The 18,799-nt window shown below is 41.1% G+C and overlaps 1 pseudogene; it reads left to right on the top strand.

The window, feature by feature from the left end:
• The first annotated feature begins 15,740 nt into the window (after positions 1–15,740).
• On the top strand, positions 15,741–17,486 carry LOC101654535 (annotated as a pseudogene).
• The last annotated feature ends 1,313 nt before the right edge of the window (positions 17,487–18,799 follow it).

Genomic DNA, 18,799 nt, shown 5'->3' on the forward strand with positions numbered 1-18,799 from the left:
CTAGCCTCAAAGAGTGAGCTCATACACTGTTGGGATGGAAATAAATTCTTCCATGGTGTTCAATTTGCAACAGTTTGCTTTGCTCAAATTATTATACCTGTCTCCTCTGGCCCAAATGTGCAAACAGATTTCTACCTTTATCAATCTTTTGTGATATTTTGTTTAGATAATTAGTTCATTGCTAGGTTTGATCTTGGCCAAAATGGAATAAATAGCCAATTGCTGCTTTTGAGTGATCAGTAGGCATAACGAAAACAAGATAGATATTCAAGATAGTGAGAAAATTTGTAAACTGAACAAATTCCTCGTATCAGGAGTTTATAACTGAGTTAGTTACAAAGATCTAGGCATCTTGGAAATTTAAAGAAAACTTGAGGCAGAGAAATTGCTATAGGCTGCTACAGAGCATAAGTTTGGTAGTTTCTCAATAATTATGCCAAGCTTTCAAAATAACAAGAATCATCTATAATGTGTGAATTACCTAAAAAAGACCACAAGAGACCTCAACCCCAATGGGCTTATAAATCTACAGTGCTTCAGATTTATTTTTCTATGTTAACTTAGCTTTCCCAAAAAGCAGACTCTGTGACAATGGTCATACATTGGTAGTTTATTTGAGGATGCCAATTCAACAGCACTTAACAAGATGACCACGGGGCTGATGGGAAGGGGAAATTAAATCAAGAAATAGGCTAAACGTCATCCAAGATGCTGAACTGCATTTGGTTATTGCTGTGAACAACTATGTCTCCAACCACTGAGAACAGGACTACCAGATTTAGCCAATAAATGTAAATAACACCTAACTTAAATTTGAGCATCAGACCAACAATGCATCTTTTCAGTATGTCCCCTGCAATATTGAAAGTTAACTGGGCATCGTGGAATTTTGTCTGGCAACCCTAGCTGGGGACGCCCTGAGGTGTACTATGCCTATGCTAGGTATACTATGCCTCAGATTGTCTGCCACCAATGGGGAGGAGAAGGGCAATGTTTAGTTCCGATTTCCATGATCAAAGTTTGCAGGGGCAGCCAGGTGGCAAGTAAACCCAGAAAGAGAAAGGTGAGGAGGAAGGCAGTTGAAGCCAGGTACTGGCAGGCGACATCTGCTTGTTGCTGCAGAAACAGCCGAGGCAAAAGTATCAGCCCGCATAATGTTGGCCAGTGTGTACAAAATGTCTCACGCACCCGCCGTCGAAGTTTCGATAGGATATTTTCACATCACCCAGGAAAGAGGTTTGAAAAGCTGGTGCCACTCCTGTCGCATTTCTCTATTCCGGTGGCAGAAAACGTCGTTTTCTTTCTTTCCATTCCTATTTTTTTAAATCAGGAAACTTGAAAAGAAGAGCCAATAACCTCAGAAAAAGCTGCATCAGACCCTTTCACCAGAGGCACACCAAGACACCACCCTGCATCTGCCAGCTTCTCCGAGCAGCCAACAAGATCACTGGCTCACTATTGGGCAATCCCAGTGGGTGTTACTTCACACTGTATGTCCACTGGGAACCCATGTGACAAGCAAATGAGATTCCGTCTGGATCCCAGTAAAGTTAAATAAAAACAACGTGTGCAGCTAGCCTCTGCTAGGATAGATGGTGCCATTAAAGGGACAAGCATCCAACAACCCAATAAGAATCCGAACTGAAGGTTCTCCTATAAACAAGCCTTGATGACCAAATTTCATGGCCCTGAGCTTTGGTGACACTGCCAAGTAAGCATTGGACTGCTCATCACAAGACTGGCAGTTCGAATCCACCAGGTGCATCCAGAAAGAAAGATAAGACTGTCTGCTCCTGTAAAGATGTACAGCCTAGGAAAGACTATACCAGGTTGCGGTACGTTAGAATTCACTGGGTGGCGGTGGGGTTTTCTTTGAGACAAGAAGTCTGCTGATCATAGGAGGACCTTAAGGTAGACATAAATACATCTTCTCCAAGCCCCTTTACATTTTCTCAACCCTGATATGGATTTCCAGTGCACTCTTTCTCGATGGAAAAAAACTGAGTTTGACACCCTTATCTTTTGCTATTTGCCAAGAGTTCATAATTTCTCCGATTGTCATTTGATTTCAAGCCGTTAGTAACTCTCAGAGGAAAATAGTTCAAATATTCATGTTTCAAAGATTTATCATTTTATGGACCATTAGAATCTATTGACCTTTAAAACGCTCCAGTTAAAATCTCAGTCAGGTTACTTTCAGAATTTTAAAGCAGTGACATTTGCTTATTTTAAATACTCATAAACTAGCCTGGCGTGCAGGCAGGAGAGTGCTCCTTGCAGCACTTAGCAAGAAATGCCCTCTTTCCACTTCACAGTAGTGAGTGGTTTTGTAAGTGACAATAGCAGGATGAGTTTCAAGGGGCTCTTCTAACCTCCTAGATCCTGGTAATCAAAATGTGTTGGTGAAAAAAAAAACCTACCCACAGAGTGAAATTCCCTCTATTATGAAGTTTTATATTTCATTATCGTCCTAAGTGCTCCTATTCTTTTATGGCCAAGATTGTGTTCACATATGAGTTCACTTGTCCTCTGTTTCCTAGTCAAGAGGTTATTTAACCATCTTGCCGCCTCTCTTTGATGTACCACTCACCTGAATGGGGTGTGTTTACCTGTGAAGCTCCAAGAAGCTTCTCTTTTTTCTGACTTTGTTATCAAAGTCAATAGGTCCCTGGGTTTGCCCTGTGTATACGTTACCATCTACATTGTCAAGAAAATTCCATGTGGAACTAAGCCCATTAGCACATCACTTAGCAAGGAAGTTAGAAAGGTACAGAGAATAGCAGGGGCTCCCGATAAGAAAGGAAAGGTTTTTCAGCAGAAGGAAGGAATTAATGTGTTTCGTGTGCTTCATTCCTTTCTGCCAGATTGTCTAAAATGAGAAAACTCACCACCATCACTATACTGCAACTGTTTTCCTCCTCCAAAAGAAATCACATTGAGTAGCTATTGGAATTAATTAAAGATGATTGGATTTTTTCCTAAACATTCTAAATTTCAGAGAGTCATAGAACCAGAGTTCAAGAAAATAGGCATGTCAGATGTCAGAGTTTTTGTTGTCCTTTCATTCCATTTACTTAGTGCCCCATGGAGGGAAGAGAAAAAGAGCAGTCTCACTCCTAACCCAATTTATTGAAGAGTAAACTTAGTTGTCTTTTCATACACATTGTCTCATGCCTATCATTTATAATCCCACAAAATCAAAGCGGCATCTAGAATCAACCCCTTACTTTTACAAGTGTGGGAATTTGACCATGACTTGCCTACTGTAGTGAAAAGTCCGTGTGTGGTTGGGACTGCCATCTCCCCTGACGCTGAAGTTGACCCAAATCCCTCTGCCTTCCTCCTACCTCTGGTGGTGACTTTCTTCTACTTACTGCTCCATCCTATCCGTATCCCACTGCACCGCTCTGCACCACCTGGTCTAGCCATGGGAGGAAGGCGGGAGCAAGGACTCATGGACCATTCAGGTGCTCCACAGCATTTACACCTGCCCAAGCTTGCAGAGAAAACACATACTTTAATCTTCTGAACAACTCTGTGTAAAAGCAATTGGTTTTTTAGTCTCATCGGGGGTTTTTTTAATTCTTATTTTACCAATGAGTGTGTGGGGGGGGTAGTCTTAGCTAATTATGACTAAATTCGGTCATTTTAGGTTAACTAGAGTCAGTTCAAAAATCTTTCTGCACTCTCTCTCTCCCCAATCTGGTAGATAATCCGATACTCATTATTTAGGAATTTAGCCTTATTGGGACATTTATCTGGAATCAAGCTGACAGCTTTCACTCCCCAGTGAGCTGTCCTCTACGCCCATCCTGCTTAGTCATTCAGCACATACTCTGTGACTGAAGTCTCCTCTTCCCAGGACAATAGACTCTTTCCCACCCCTCTCTTTCCCTCACCCACTCTCCACTCCTCAGACGTGTAGGAAAAGTCCGGTGTTACTCTGCGATCCCAGGAGCTTTGTGACTTGTTCATGCTCACTCATAATTTGCTTGGAGATTGTTCACCTTTCTGTCTTACTGCTGCATCTCAACAAGGCAGTGGGTAACTCAAGGACTTCGATTCTCTCATAGATTCTGTCTTGGAACCAAACCCAAACCCGTGTCATCTCTTTGCAGGAAGCTTTGGACCTTCACGGCTATCTGGGTATTAGGTTCTGCATCAAAGTTTCAGTCCTGGGGAGGCAGAACATAAATTCTTCACCCACGGCCACAAGTAGCATCTTTCCCCCTCTGCTTATTTCTCTTTGGTTTGCCTTCAATCTGCTAAGCCCAGAATTGTTACCTCCAGGTTAGTATAACATTTTTTTTTTAATTTTTAACTTTGTACTTTTGAAACTCAAAAGTTAAGAATAATCTGCTTTGTTTCTTCTTCTTATGGATTAGAGACTAAAATCTGGTGTGGGAAAGGAAAAGATAAAAGGGTGAAGAAAACTGAAGCGGCAATGCAGCAAATTGGCTATTTCTTCCCAACATCATCCCACATAGTTTCCCCCAAGGCTCACTGAAGTTGAGCCTTCCTATTACAATGAGAATGCATTCCATCTTCATATCAGCTTATAAACTAACATTGAAAGGCAAAAATGTATTTACGTTATGGCTGAAATGGATCTTTATCTTAAATTTCTCCTAGAAATCCAGAAATTATATTTCATGACTTCCAAATACTCAGTCCGGGCCCTTACCTTCCTCAGTCAGTTACGGGGAATTCTTTAGTGGAACTTAGACTTTAAAATAAAACTCTGATTCTCTTCTTGCTAGCATTTATTCTAATGTTCCATGGATTTATTCAAGTTCTAAAGGGTAGTGGAGGAGCAATTCTGCTTCTTGTGTTGTTCGGCCCGAGTCTTAATCTGAAGGGAAAAAAAACCCAAACTCAAATATATTTTTTTAAATCATTTTATTGGGGGACTCATACAGCTCTTTTCAATATACATACATACATTATGTCAAGCACATGTGTACATTTGTTGCCATCATCATTTTCAAAACATTTTCTTTCTACTTGAGCCCTTAGTATCAGCAACTCATTTTTTCCCTCCTCCCACCCCACCCTCCCTCCTTCATGAACCCTTGATAATCAAATATATTTTAAAGAGACCCCTTAAACAAGATAAAAGCAGAGCAAACACAAATCATCTGCATTTGGGAGGTTATCAGCATGAGGTCATAATGGTGTCCAAAGGATTCCTGCCCACAAGGTTAATTATAGAACATGGAAAACAAAGAAAATTGTCACAAAACCATGGCTGGCAGGAAATGAATTCATTGCTGTTGAAGGTAGGATGATGGATGTGGGAAAAGGACCATGATTGAAATAGGTAACCTACTGCCTAATAGAAAAATATATAGGATTGGTTCTGGGGCCCCTGACCATCGGTATCCATGCAGCTCTGGTACTCCAATTGCCATTAAGGGCCCACCAGGCAAGGTCTAAGGGCAACACTTCTTCTTGGGCTGGTTAACCACTGAACCCACTTCACCAAGTTGATTTCAACTCAGTAAATTTGTATAGGATTTCCCAAGCTATAAATCTTCTGGAAACAGATAGCCTCATCTTTTTCCCTCAGAGCAACTAGTGGCTTTGAACTACCAACTTTATGTTTAGCAGTCCAATGCTTATCCAGAAGTTTTTCCATAGGCTAAGAAGAGGAATCAAATTTACTTTCAAACACACCCTGCTTGAGGGCAAAACTTTTTGCAATGCTTGTGTGTGATCAGAAAGAACTCAAAGGATGCTGAATTTATGCTAAGACTCCAAATGGAGTTAGGGCTCCCACTGTAAATTGTATCCTTTCATGAGCCAAGTGCTCAGAATTTAAGTTCTAGTTCCATTTTTTGTTACCTCCAAGCATAGAGATAATTCTTGGTGTAGGCTGGATGTATAGCAAACCTCTGTCACCTCTGTCCCCACCAGGTTCAGACATTTCAGGATATGATTCCAAAGTTACTCTACCAACCTCACTCCTTAAACTCTAGACCTCTTTGGAGTTCACTGGATGCTTTTCAGTCCTTCCATTTTCTTCTCGTGGACAGGACAAACAATCAAATGCTACCATATCTTTCCTCGGAAGAGTTGGAGCAATTCTCAGGCACTCAATTGGCCACTAATCTCTTTCCACAGTATTCCTGTGTGACTGCCAAGGGGATTGGGACAGGACAAGGAATGTATCATGTTGTTAAGTACAAAGACACTTCCTGGGAGAAATGGAAGAAAGGGTACCAAGACCTTATGCTCACGCCGAAGCCCTTTGTGTAATCACCAGTTCAACTCCACTGCAGTTGAAAAGTTGTTCTTTTTCAGGCAGTGGAGATGCAGGGCACAGGATGGAGGATGGGTTAGGTAATTGTGGTTATATTAGCAGGTCTCGTGTAGTTATAAATCTTTTCTTTCTTACAACAAAGAAATTGACCTTGACATTCTATGTTTATAGTTTGAGGAGTCCTTTAGCTTGACCTGAGAACTATCTCCTTCCTCAAACCTCTCTCCCCTCTCCCCCGACACCCCACCAGGGGGGCAAAAAGGCTACATAGGAAAGTAAATGATGATTAATAGTTTGAATTATTATTGCACTCAGTTTTAATGACCTCATTGAAATGCAGCTTTGGGAGCTTCTTTCAGTATATCAATATTCTCTCCTTGACCTGAGCCTCATTTTTCTTGCCAGATTTTGTATCTCAAGTCATAGAATGTATCTTCGTCATCATTATGGAGTAGCTGGTTCTTATGGGGAATTCACCCTCTAACCACAGTTTCCTTTTGTCCTTGCTCAGTCCTCAAGTCTCTTGGGCCACATAAAGGACAAGGAAGGAGGCAGGAGAAAGAATGAAAGAAATAAAGGTGAGAGGGAGGGAGGGAGGGAAGAAAGCCTGGAGAGGACACACAAGAGAGGATCGAGAACAGTCAGTAGGTTCACTGTTAAATGTCCAAGTTCACTTGCTGAGATGCATCCTGTTCTGTGTCCTGTTACACCCCTCTGTGAATTCATTTAGAACTTCTGTGGAGGAGAGCTCTTTCTATTGGTTTTGACAAGGTCCTTCAACAGTTACTAGATCACCATACCTTTGTTCTTTGAAAGATTCTGCCAGAGCTCATTTTGCAGCCTGTGATTGATAAACAAAGGAGGAGTCTTGGAGAAGAGAGTAAAAGTCAGGCAATGTACCAGATCAGAAGGGTTCACAACAAGGGTGGATACGGCAAATGATAGTGTTGGGTAGAGTGGGTGCGGTCAAATTATGGAGGGCTTTGAAGACCATGTTTTGCTGTTGAGACATGATATAGCAGGCAGTGGGACCCATGGTGGATTTATAGAAGGGAAGTGATTTGATCAAAATGATGTTTTAAGACTATCAGTTGAAAGATACATTAGAAGAGAAAATGCCCAAAGGCACTGAGACTTCCTGCTTTCTGACTGGGTGTACCTGATATTGCTGTTTCTCATCTGTCAAAATGCTGCTTCATGACTTAAAGTTGCCCTTTAGCAAATCCATATGCTAAAAACTTGAGGGAAAAAAATCCCACCTCACTTATTATGCATAACAATTTATAAAAAGGTAGAAACAAACTCTTTCTTTATAGAAAAACAATTATAATGTGAAACTACTCATTGTTTTGATTCAAATTCTCTCTTCTCACTTAAAAAAAGGCCATTTATGACTACATATAGGCAAAATAATGGGCTTCCAATTCAAAAGCAGCACTGGTGGATTAGTGGTTATACTTTGGGCAACAGTTGTCAAGGTCAGCAATTCAAAACCACCAACAGCTCGAGGGGGGGAGAGATGGGGCTTTCTACTCCAGCAATGAGTAGATTTATATCTTGGAAAACTCACGGTGTTTCCAGTCTTGGGAACTCACGTGGCAGTTCTATGAGTCAGCATTGACTCTATGTCGGGGCAGTGAGAGCAACCAGGAGGCAGAGTAGAACAGCCCCTGTGATTTTCTGAGACTGGAGCTTTTCCTAAGAGTAAAACATTCTATCTTTCTTGAACTGCTGACCTGTGGTTAGCAGCCCAACATGTAGCCACTATTCCACCAGGGCTTCTCAAAGGGTATTGAGGATTCAATGAAATTCTTTGAAAAAGAAAATGTCTAACTTTTTTTTCTCAAAATTTAATGAAAATTGTAACCCATAAACCCAAGAAGCACAATGAGCCTCAAGCACAAGACATGTAGAAAACTACTCCCACACACATCAACACCCAATTGCTCAGATTAAGTGACAGACCAAATCGTGGATGCAGACAGAGAAAAAAGGGATGTTATGCAAAGAGCATCAAAGATAAGAATGACATAAGATTTCTAGTTGGAAATAATGCACACAGAAGACAATAGAGTAACATATTTTAATTACTGAGAGAATATTAAGCTGTCAATTTATAATTCCATAGCCATTGAAAGGACTTTTCAAAATGAAGACAAAGTTTTTAGGCATATAAGAGCTAAAAGTCTTCAGTAGCAGCACACTTGAACTATTATATATTAAAGAAAGTTCTTGAGGACAAAGAACATTATACCAAAAAGAAATTTTGATTTATAAAGAGGAGTAAAGAACACAATGAATAGAAACCACATAGGCAAATACAAAATTGTTCATCTCATTGCTTAAATCTCTTTGAAAGATAAATGAATAGTTAGAAATAATAGAAATGTATTCTGGGTTTATGTAATATAGGTAAAAATAAAATACATGGCAATAATAACCACCAAACCCATAAAAATCATTTATATGAAAAAGTTTGACATTCCTGTGTTAGTCTGGGTAGATTAGAGAAACAAATTCATAGACATTCATATGTATATAAGAAAGAGCTTTATAAAAAATGTTTTTAAAAAGAAAGCTTTATATACAAGAGCAATTGAATATTGAGAAAACATGCCAGCCCAGTCCAGAACAAGTCCTTAGTCCGATATTAGTACATATGTCTAATACCAATCTATAAAGTCTTCTTCAGACTCACAAAATATATGCCATGACGCTGAATGCAGGAAGATCACAGGCCAGTGGGTGGGAAGTCTTGTGGATCCAGTGGTAGTGTAAGCATCTCAGCACTGGCAGGGGTCTCCTGGTGGCTTCTACAGCTCTGAGGCTCTAGCTGCCATCAGCCTGTCTATAGTGGCTTGTCAACCAGAATGTCTCCCAGGGACTGAGGAGTAAAACAGGAGTTCCCAGAATCCTCAGAAGAAGGCGACACCCAGACAGATGCCTCATTGGCTATGACCTGATTGACAGGCTAGACTCCACCTCTTTACTCTTAACCCTCTCAAATGGACAAATGATTATATAGCTATAATTCCTAAGCTATATTTTCAAAGAACTCAAAATTCAATAACAAGAAAATAAGCAATATCTTTTTAAATATAAATATTTTATCAGACATATCTCCGAAGATGGAACAAAGATGATAAACAAGCACAAGAAAAAATGCTTGACATCATTAGTCATTAGAGAAATGTAAGTTATATTCTCAATGAGTTATAAGCAAATATTTGGTAAAATGGTTACATCAAAAAGAAAAGCCAGGTAGGAAAATATTTTGCAAAAATAAGTTTTACTAAAAAAGGATGCTATTTTTATTTAAGTAAAAAGATCATCTACATGTAAAGAATATATAAGAATCATATTTGTATTAAAGAAACCTTACTTGGCTAACAGACACCAAAAGTTCTGATCCCAGTACACTGAAATTATACTGGATTTTATTTTTTTACTTTATGTCTCACATTTTTTCAGTATTGTTTAAATAATCAAAGGAGTAAATAATTAAGAAGCATTATTTAAAGGGGCTTCTTTTTACCTAATACTGTATCTTAAATCATTTCAGATCATATAAAAAATGTGGTAAATGAAAAAGAACTAAAAATTGGATCTAAATGATGAGATCAAATATACCAAATTTAAACCTGAACCTCTTCCAATCTTATTCAATTCACCAATCTCATATCCCATCACCACTTAAATGTTCTGTCCCATATATATCCCTGCCCATTTTATACGGTTCTTGTCTGTCCTATGTTCCTAATAATCTGCATTTTCTTTGTTTTCCATCATTTTGTCTCCATGTTTTATTTTTGTTCCCTTTGTTTATTCCTTCTACTGAAAAATAAAACTGAATTGACTTTTTTAGGATGAGAAATCATAAAGGGAAAGAAAAATAGTAAAGGTCCTTTTTTGGCAAGATTTCATCTCACGTGCTTTAAACATATTGCCAGGAGAGAGCAGTCCTTGGCGAAGGATGCGACGCTTGGAAAAGTAGAGGCGCAGCAAAACATAGCAAAGCCCTCAGCAAGATGAATTAACACAGTGGCTGAACAGTGGGCTCAGCGATAAGGAGCATTGTGAGGCTGCTGCAGGAGCGGGCAGTTTGGGTGCTACTGTACACAGTACAGCACGCCATGAATTGGAGCCAACTCAATGGCACCTAACAACAACAGCAGCAGCAACAAGTTGTAATTTGTCATAAATATTGCCAATTTTTTTCAAAACAGTTCTCATACCTGGCCTACCTTTTTGGTTTGCATACTGCTCAACCTCACCAAGGACTTTATTTCCTTGCTTCCAGACAATTACACAATCTCCTGTTGATGACCCTGGTTCTACTTTTTCTCTACAATTAAAGTTCACACTGACAACAGACTAATCCTTGAAAGCATCACTTTGATGATCTTATTCCCTTGTTCATCTTGCCCTGTCACGCTCAGCATCTTCACTTATGAGGGTCAATAGAACTAATAATATTGCTACTAGAGTTCTAGTTCATATATCTATCATTTTTATCATGAAAAACAGTTAAACATGTGTCAACAATCAGTATGTGTCCACAGACATGTTCTCTCAAAAATAAACTTGTCTTTTTCTTATGAGGGTGACTTTCAGAAAAAATAAAGATCCAGTCAAGACAGAGAGATCTTCTCAGAATATTAAGAAGGCTCTTTTTCGGAATTGCAAAAGAGTAATCTTGAAAGATATTCTCCAAGGACACAGAACAATCACAAGGGTTTATGATGAAACATGTTTGAGAAATGAAACTACTGATGAGAATAAGGCCAGGAAAGCCGGGTCATCACAATGCAGCTACTCATTCTTTGAAGCCAGCAGGGCTGTCCTATCAGAATTTCGACCAAAAACCTTACCTCATTGTGTTAGTCTGGGCAGACTGGAGAAACAAATCCACAGAAACACATATGTATAAGAGAGAATTGTATATAAAGGATTTGTGTACATTACAAAAGCATCCCAACCCAGTGCTTCCAAGCCCATAACTACAACATTAGCCCATATGTCCGACACCAATCTACAAACTCCTCCTCCGTCTCACAAAACACACACAATGATGCCGACTTCAGGTGGAAAGCAGAGTCAGTGAACATGTGTAAGCATCTCAGCACTGGCAGGGGTCTCCACATGGCTGCTCAAGCACCCAGGGCTGCATTGGGGTAGGTCCATGCAGCTTCTCCTCAGGGATGTCTTGCAGGAAGTGAGCCTTGCCAGCTGAAGCAGGGAACTGTAAGGCAGCTGCACCCTGGTCCGACCATCAGAGAGCAAGAGACCCAAGAACTAGAAAGGTGAGGCTCATGGAGCCATTTATCACTCTGCCCTTCAATTAATCCCACATGTGTTTATCAGCCAGGTTGGCACAATAAACCTTAACTATCTCACTCATCCGCCTTATAGCCCTTTCCCCCATCATACTTATTTTTGTTGTTAAAACTCAAAGGAACAAGATTTGGGTCCCTCATGTATGCCAAAACTGCTGTTTTCATATGGTATAATTTTTTTTAATCATAGAATTCTTCAGGTCATTGAGTAGATTTTGATTCATAGCTACTTCTATGTTCAATAACAAATGCAACCTAGGATTTCTGAGGTTGTACATCTTTACAGGAGGAGGTAGTTATATCTTTCTCTCTGGGGCAGCCGGTGTGTTTTGAACTACAAGCAATCCAGGCTTACCCAACAATGCCCCTGGAGCTCAGAAAGATGAGAAGACTCCCTGCAGAAGTGTGCTAGGTTGAGAAACAATAGCTTCCTTTTTTTTTCTTTTTAATAAAAGTGTATATATTTTTTTACTTACCCTCATACATGTCAACCATCTTATAGACAAAATTAAAAGTAATACATACATCAATATTAGGCAACTTTGAGAAATACCTGCATAGGATTATACCTAAAGCTATTTCAGGACAATTAGTACATTATGGGGGAGTTGGGGGGAGACAGAGGTACAGTTGAGAATTGAAGAATTCTTTTGTCTTAGTAAAAGTAGTCTTCTCTACAATTGCATTTAGCCAGATACTTTTAAATTATATACTTAAATGCATATATTACTTTTTAAAAGTACTTACATATTTGGTGTAAAATAAGTAATATTTTTAAATGTGTAAAAATGCGCTGTTACATTCTATTGGCAATTCTTTCCCCACCTTAGGGTTGTTGAAACAATGATGTGTAGAGGAATGAAGAATTCTGGGTTTGTTGAACTGATTCACTGGAACCAACTCCAAGACATCTCACAGCAATGGCATTGTTCTAAATTCATAATCCTGAAATGCATGAAGCACTCACTAAGCATATGGGTTACAATCACAATTTTACAGGAGAATATTCACCGCCATGCTGCAAATTCTGCCTCTTAGTGACCTTATAGGACATCATAAAACTTCCCTGGTCTGAGACTGTATCTCTTTACCAGAGGAAGATACCCAATGTGTAACCCACAATGCCACCAGGGCTAGCTCTTCAATAAAAGCATATAATCTAGTTCATAAAAGTATTTCTATGTATACACAGAAAATCTGAATATAGAGTAGGAAGTAAACACTATGTTATGTGACTGTTTCCCAGTTCTGTTCATAGTCTCCCTTACTCTCCTAATTGGAGACATCTTATAATTCATCACTCAAACTGGTATATTATTGACATGCAAGAGTGGAACTACCAATAATTACTTCAGGGAAGCAAGTATGTTCTGATTATATTGAGAGAACCAACTTGCTGGTTACTGTATTAATAAATCTTTCTTCTGCGTAAGTTAGATCTTTACGAGTTTTGATTGGTTCTACCTAAAGATCCTGTGTACCAGACTTCAGAGAACCAGGAAGGCATTGTCCTGATCATTTAGGACAACAGTGTCTGGGTAACACTGGCACATTTAGCTCAGCGAAGGAGGACAGATAATAGCTGGCAGTGGTATGATGTTTCAACTCTGAATAAGTCTTTCTTTTTTTTTCTTTTCAATCATTTTATTGGGGGATCAAACAATTCTTATCACAATCCATACATCCATCCATTGTGTCAAGCACATTAGTACATTTGTTGCCATCATAATTTTCTAAACATTTGCTTTCTATTTGAGCCCTTGGTATCCGCTCCTAATTTTTCCCCTCCCTCATGAACCCTTGGTAATTTATAAATTTTTTTTTCATGTCTTACACTGACCGATGTCTCCCTTCACCCACTTTTCTATTGTCCATCCCCCAGGGAGGGGGTTATATGTAGATCATTGTGATCTCGCCCCACCTTTTCCTTATCCTCCTGGTATGGCTACTCTCAATTTTGGTTCTGAGGGGTTTATCTATCCTGGATTCCCTGTGTTTCCAGTTCTTATCTGCACCAGTGTACATCCTCTGGTCTAGCCAGATTTGTAAGGTAAAATTGGGATCATGATAGTAAGGGGAGGGGAGCATTAAAGAACCAGAGGAAAGTTGTATGTTTCATTGGTGCTATACTGCACTCTGACTGGCTCATCTCCTCCCCATGACCCTTCTGTAAGGGGATGTCCAGTTGCCTCCAGATGAGCTTTGGGTCCCCACTCCACACTCCCCCTCATTCACAATGATATGATTTTTTGTTCTTTGATGCCTAACACCTGATCCCATCAACACCTCGTGACCACACAGGCTGATGTGCTTCTTCCATGTGGGCTTTGTTGCTTCTCAGTTAAATGACCACTTGTTTATCTTCAAGCGTTTAAGGCTCCAGACGCCTATCTTTTGATAGCTGGACATCACCAGCTTTCTTCACCTCATTTGCTTATGCACCCACTTTGTCTTCAGTAATCATGTCGGGAAGGTGAGCATCATGGAATGCCAGGTTAATAGAACAAAGTGTTCTTGGGTTGAGGGTGTACTTGAGTAGAGGTCCAATGTCCATCTGCTGCCTTAATACCTAACAATATATGTTCAAAGATTTATTTCCCTATCATTATATGTAAATGTATTTACATATGTATATGCCTGTATTTAGACCTCTATAAATGTCTTTTGCCTCCAAGTTCTTTCCTCTATTTCCTTTTGCTTTCCTCTTGTCCCACTATCATGTTCAGCCTTCATTTGGGTTTGAGTAATTCCTCTCGGTTACATTGCCCTTGAGCAAGCCCTACCAGGCTTCCTATACCCTCCTCGCCATTGATTTTAGATCACTTGTTGTTTCCTTGTCCCTAGGTTTGTTAACACCCACTTCCTTTTCCCATGCCTCCTCCTCTCCCATGTCCGCATGGAACTGTCAGTCCCATTGTTTTCTCCTCTAGATTGTTTATCCTGCCTATCTTATCCAGATAGACCTGCAGAAATAAAAATATGGACAAAAAACAAGACAGGGCAAAACAAAGCAACAAAAAAACAAAACAACAACAAAAACCAATGGCAAAAGAAAGAAAAGTCTATAAATAGTTCAAGGTCTGTTTGTTGACCGTTACAAGTTTTTCCAGTAGAGTCTGATGAGGTGCCACATCCTGGCCCCAAGTCTATTTTTGGTATTCCCTGGGAATACCAAACAGCTCTGCTCCCCCTGCGCAGTCCACGCAGGAACCCGGGTTCTGTTGCACACCCTTAATGTTTCACCTTGGTCTGGTGGAGTAGGTCTTTCTTTAGATCCTACTTGGGCTGAAAAGAGACTTAGTAACAGCAAAAATGTCTTCAACACTCAAGATTGTGGCTGTGATGGGTTATGGTAAGCACACATTCCCTCATCCCTCTCACCATGGGACGCGCTTTAGCTTCATGGTAGATCAAAAGCAATTCCCACTCCATTTTGGCCTCAGGCATATGTTGCTTTGGCCAATGGAATCCTAGTGGAAATGGTGCTAAGTGAGGTTAGCAATGCACACAAGCTGGTGAGTTTGCTGCTCTCGTGCACTCTGCCATCACATAGCATGAGCTTCCTTTGGGAAGCTCTTATTCCTTCAGCTTCGAATAACACGCCTGGCGTATACTTGAGTCCAACCCACAAGAAGATGCCAAGATCTATTGAATGCAGGCTTATAATAGAGAAGGGGGTGGGGGGAACCCCATCTAGATGAGCCAATCTACAAAGTGCCTATAGAGATAAATGGTAACCAGTGATTGCCACTTAAAGCCACCAATTTGAAAGGAATTGGTTACACAACATTATTGTGGCAATTGTTAGCTGATATACAGGATTGATCTTCATTGCAGAGACTATTCATCTCTACTATTTGTACTATTATTTGTGTATTATTTGCACTATTATTTGTGCACATATAGAGGGAACAATAATCGTACCTTTAAGGGCTTTGCAAACTACTTTGGAATAGAATACCAAAGCACACTTTAAAATTGGAAATGGATGCAAAACAGTACATATCTCAGTGCTGAGTACTGTGGCCTTAAAAGCTATTAAAAAGATCACAACTGGCCTTCCGGAGAGCGACCGACAGGGCCGCACGCCTTCCTGAGCGCGTGCTGTCCCTGCCGCCACCTGGGACCCTCTGCCCGCAGCCATGACCCCCAGCCAGCTCGCCTTCCTTAGTGTTCCAGACAAAACCGGGCTTGTGGAGTTTGCCAGGAACTTAACTTCTGTTGGCTTGGCTCTGGTTGCTTCCGGAGGGACTGCTAAAGCCCTGTGCGATGCCGGACTGGCGGTCAGAGATGTCTCTGAGCCGACAGGGTTTCCGGAAATGTTAGGGGATCGTGGGAAAACCCTGCATCCCGCAGTCCACGCAGGAACCTGGGCTCGTCATCTCCCACAGGATCATGGGGACGTGGCCAGACGTGGTTTCAATCTCATCAGAGTTGTCATCTGCAATCTCTAGCCGTCCGTGAAAACGGTGGCTTCTCCAGACGTCACTGTGGAGGCAGCTGTGGAGCAAATTGACATTGGTGGTGTCGCCTTACTGAGAGCAGCAGCCAAAAACCACGTGCGTGACCATCGTGCGTGATGCAGAGGACTACGCGGCGGCGTCCGGGGAGATGCAGAGCTCTGACCGTAAAGACAGTTCCTTGGAGACTAGGCGCCGGCCAGCCTTGAAGGCGTTCGCTCACACTGCGCGGGATGATGCGGCCATGTCAGGTGACTTCAGGGGGCTGTACAGTCAAGGAGCGTCTCAGCTGCCCTTGAGGTAGGCTGAACCCGCATCAAACACACCTGCTCAGTAGCACACACTGCAGCCCAGGCTTCCCCTCACTGTTGTAAATGAAGCCCCTGGATTTATAAACGTGTGTGATGCGTTGAATGCCTGGTAGCTGGTAAAAGAACTCAAAGAAGCTTCAGGCCGCCCTGCCGCTGCCTCTTTCAAACACGTCAGTCCTGCAGGCGCTGCTGTTGGATGTCCACTCCGTGAGGATGAGGCCAAAGTGTGTGTGGTCTACGATCTACCCCATCCTCACACCCATTGCTACCGCACACGCCAGAGCCAGGGAAGCTGATAGGATGTCATCATTTGGTGATTTTATTGCACTGTCTGATGTTTGTGATGTCCCTACTGTCGGCATTGTTGCTCCAGGATAAGAAGAAGAAGCCTTGAAAATTATTTCTAAAAAGAAAAATGGAAACTACTGTGTGCTTCAGATGGACCCTTCATACAAACCAGATGAAAATTCAGTTCGGACTCTCTTTGGTCAGCGTTTAGGCCAGAAGAGAAGTAATGGCATCATCGACAGGTCATTATTTAGCAAGGTTGTTCCCAAGAAGAAAGACTTGCCGGAGTCTGCTCTCAGGGACCTCATCGTTGCCACCACAGCAGTCAAGTAAACTCAGTCTAATTCCGTGTGCTACGCCAAGAACGGGCAGGTCATCGGCATTGGAGCTGGGCAGCAGTCTCCAATTCACTGCCCGCACTTTGCAGGGGATAAGGCAAACTGCTGGGGGCTTAGACATCACCCGCGAGTGCTTTCGATGAAATTTAAACCCGGAGTGAAGAAGGCAGAAATCTCTAATGCCATCGATCAATATGTTACTGGAACCATTGACGAGGATGAAGATCTGAGAAAGTGGAAGGTGCTGTTTGAGGAAGTCCCCAAACCATTGACTGAGGCCAAGAAGAAGCAGTGGGTGGACACACTTGGTGAAGTTTCTATCAGTTCTGATGCCTTCTTTCCTTTCGGGGATCATGTGGACAGAGCTAAAAGGAGTGGTGTGGCCCACCTGCTGCTCCTTCCGGTTCTGCCGCTGACCAAGTAGTGATTAAGCCTGCGATGAACTGGGGATCATCCTGGCTCATACCAATCCCCGTCTCTTTCACCGCTGATTCATCTCATATTGTTCTTTTGTAGTTTATTTATATGGCTGTGAACAGGTGTTGTAGTTTTTACCACCACCCCCCCCCAAAAAAAAATAAAACATTAAATCTTACTGTTTGGACCTATTAAAAAAAAAAAGATTACAACTATGGAATAGGACAGAGAACTTGGTCATAGCTGGACCAGAGATTATGTAATGTGCTGGGGCTTCTGTTCTCTCAACTGTGAAATGAGTTTTGTGAGCTATATTACTGTGGTGACTTCCAACTTTACAAGTGCAAGATCTTGTGGTAACTTAGAGGACTGACTCAGAAGGAGTCAAGGTCATCAAAGAAGTTAGGCATGATCACAAAATAATCTAATACATAGTGCTGGGCCTCAAAAAATGGGTTGTTTCGATAGGTTGCTATCAATTATGCCAAAGAAATTATGTGAATAAGGGGTCAGAGCATAATCAAGTAAGACTTGCACCATAAAGAAAAGGAAATTTTGCCAAGGAAAGCATTGGACCATGCTTTAGCTACTCAATATAGGTATGCATTACTCAATGTTTATTAGGACAACAGTGATCCTATAATGATTTTTTGTTTTGTTTTTCCAAAAAGATAGATGCTTTCCTTTTGCTTATTATTTCACCCTAAAAGTTCTGTCAGTTTTTCATATTGTGATGGCTTATACTTTGCCGTGATGCTGGGAAAAAAAAATGTCATTGGTATTTCAAATGCCAGCAGGGTCACCTGAAGTGAACAACTTTCAACAGAGCATCCAGACTAAGAATAGACTACAAAGAAGGAGTCGGCGGCCCACTTCAAAAGGAAATAGCCACTGAAAACCTTGTGCATACCACAGAAACATTGTCTGACCCTAAACGTCTAATGAATGGAAGCAGAGCTTTGTCAGAGAAAGGGCCGGAGGATGGGCCCCTGCGGCTGTAAGGCACTTGAAACGTGACTGATGGGGACCTGCTTTTGCAAAGTAGAGTTGACCAGGGTGACTGAACTGGTGGAAAGCCTGTGGGGGCAAAGCCTGCAAGATCTTCATTTGCTGATGGGGCACAATTCAAAATGAGAAGAAACAACTGTAAAAATGTTAACAATTGGAACCTTAAATGTCCAAAGTCTGAATTTAGGAGAATTGGAAGTTGTCAGAAATGAAATGGAACGCATAGTGGTATTGGCCATTTGGAATCGGAAAAGTCATATAGTTAACTATGCCAGTAATGAAGCAATCAAGAACAGCTGTGCATTCATTTTTGAAAAAGACATTTCAAGATCTATCTTGAAGTACAATACTGTCTGTGATAAGGTTATATCTAATCACA

The sequence above is a fragment of the Echinops telfairi genome, unplaced genomic scaffold (assembly GCF_000313985.2).
Source record: "Echinops telfairi isolate 266 unplaced genomic scaffold, ASM31398v2 ScPeMD7_9;HRSCAF=40, whole genome shotgun sequence".
Classification (NCBI taxonomy): domain Eukaryota; kingdom Metazoa; phylum Chordata; class Mammalia; order Afrosoricida; family Tenrecidae; genus Echinops; species Echinops telfairi.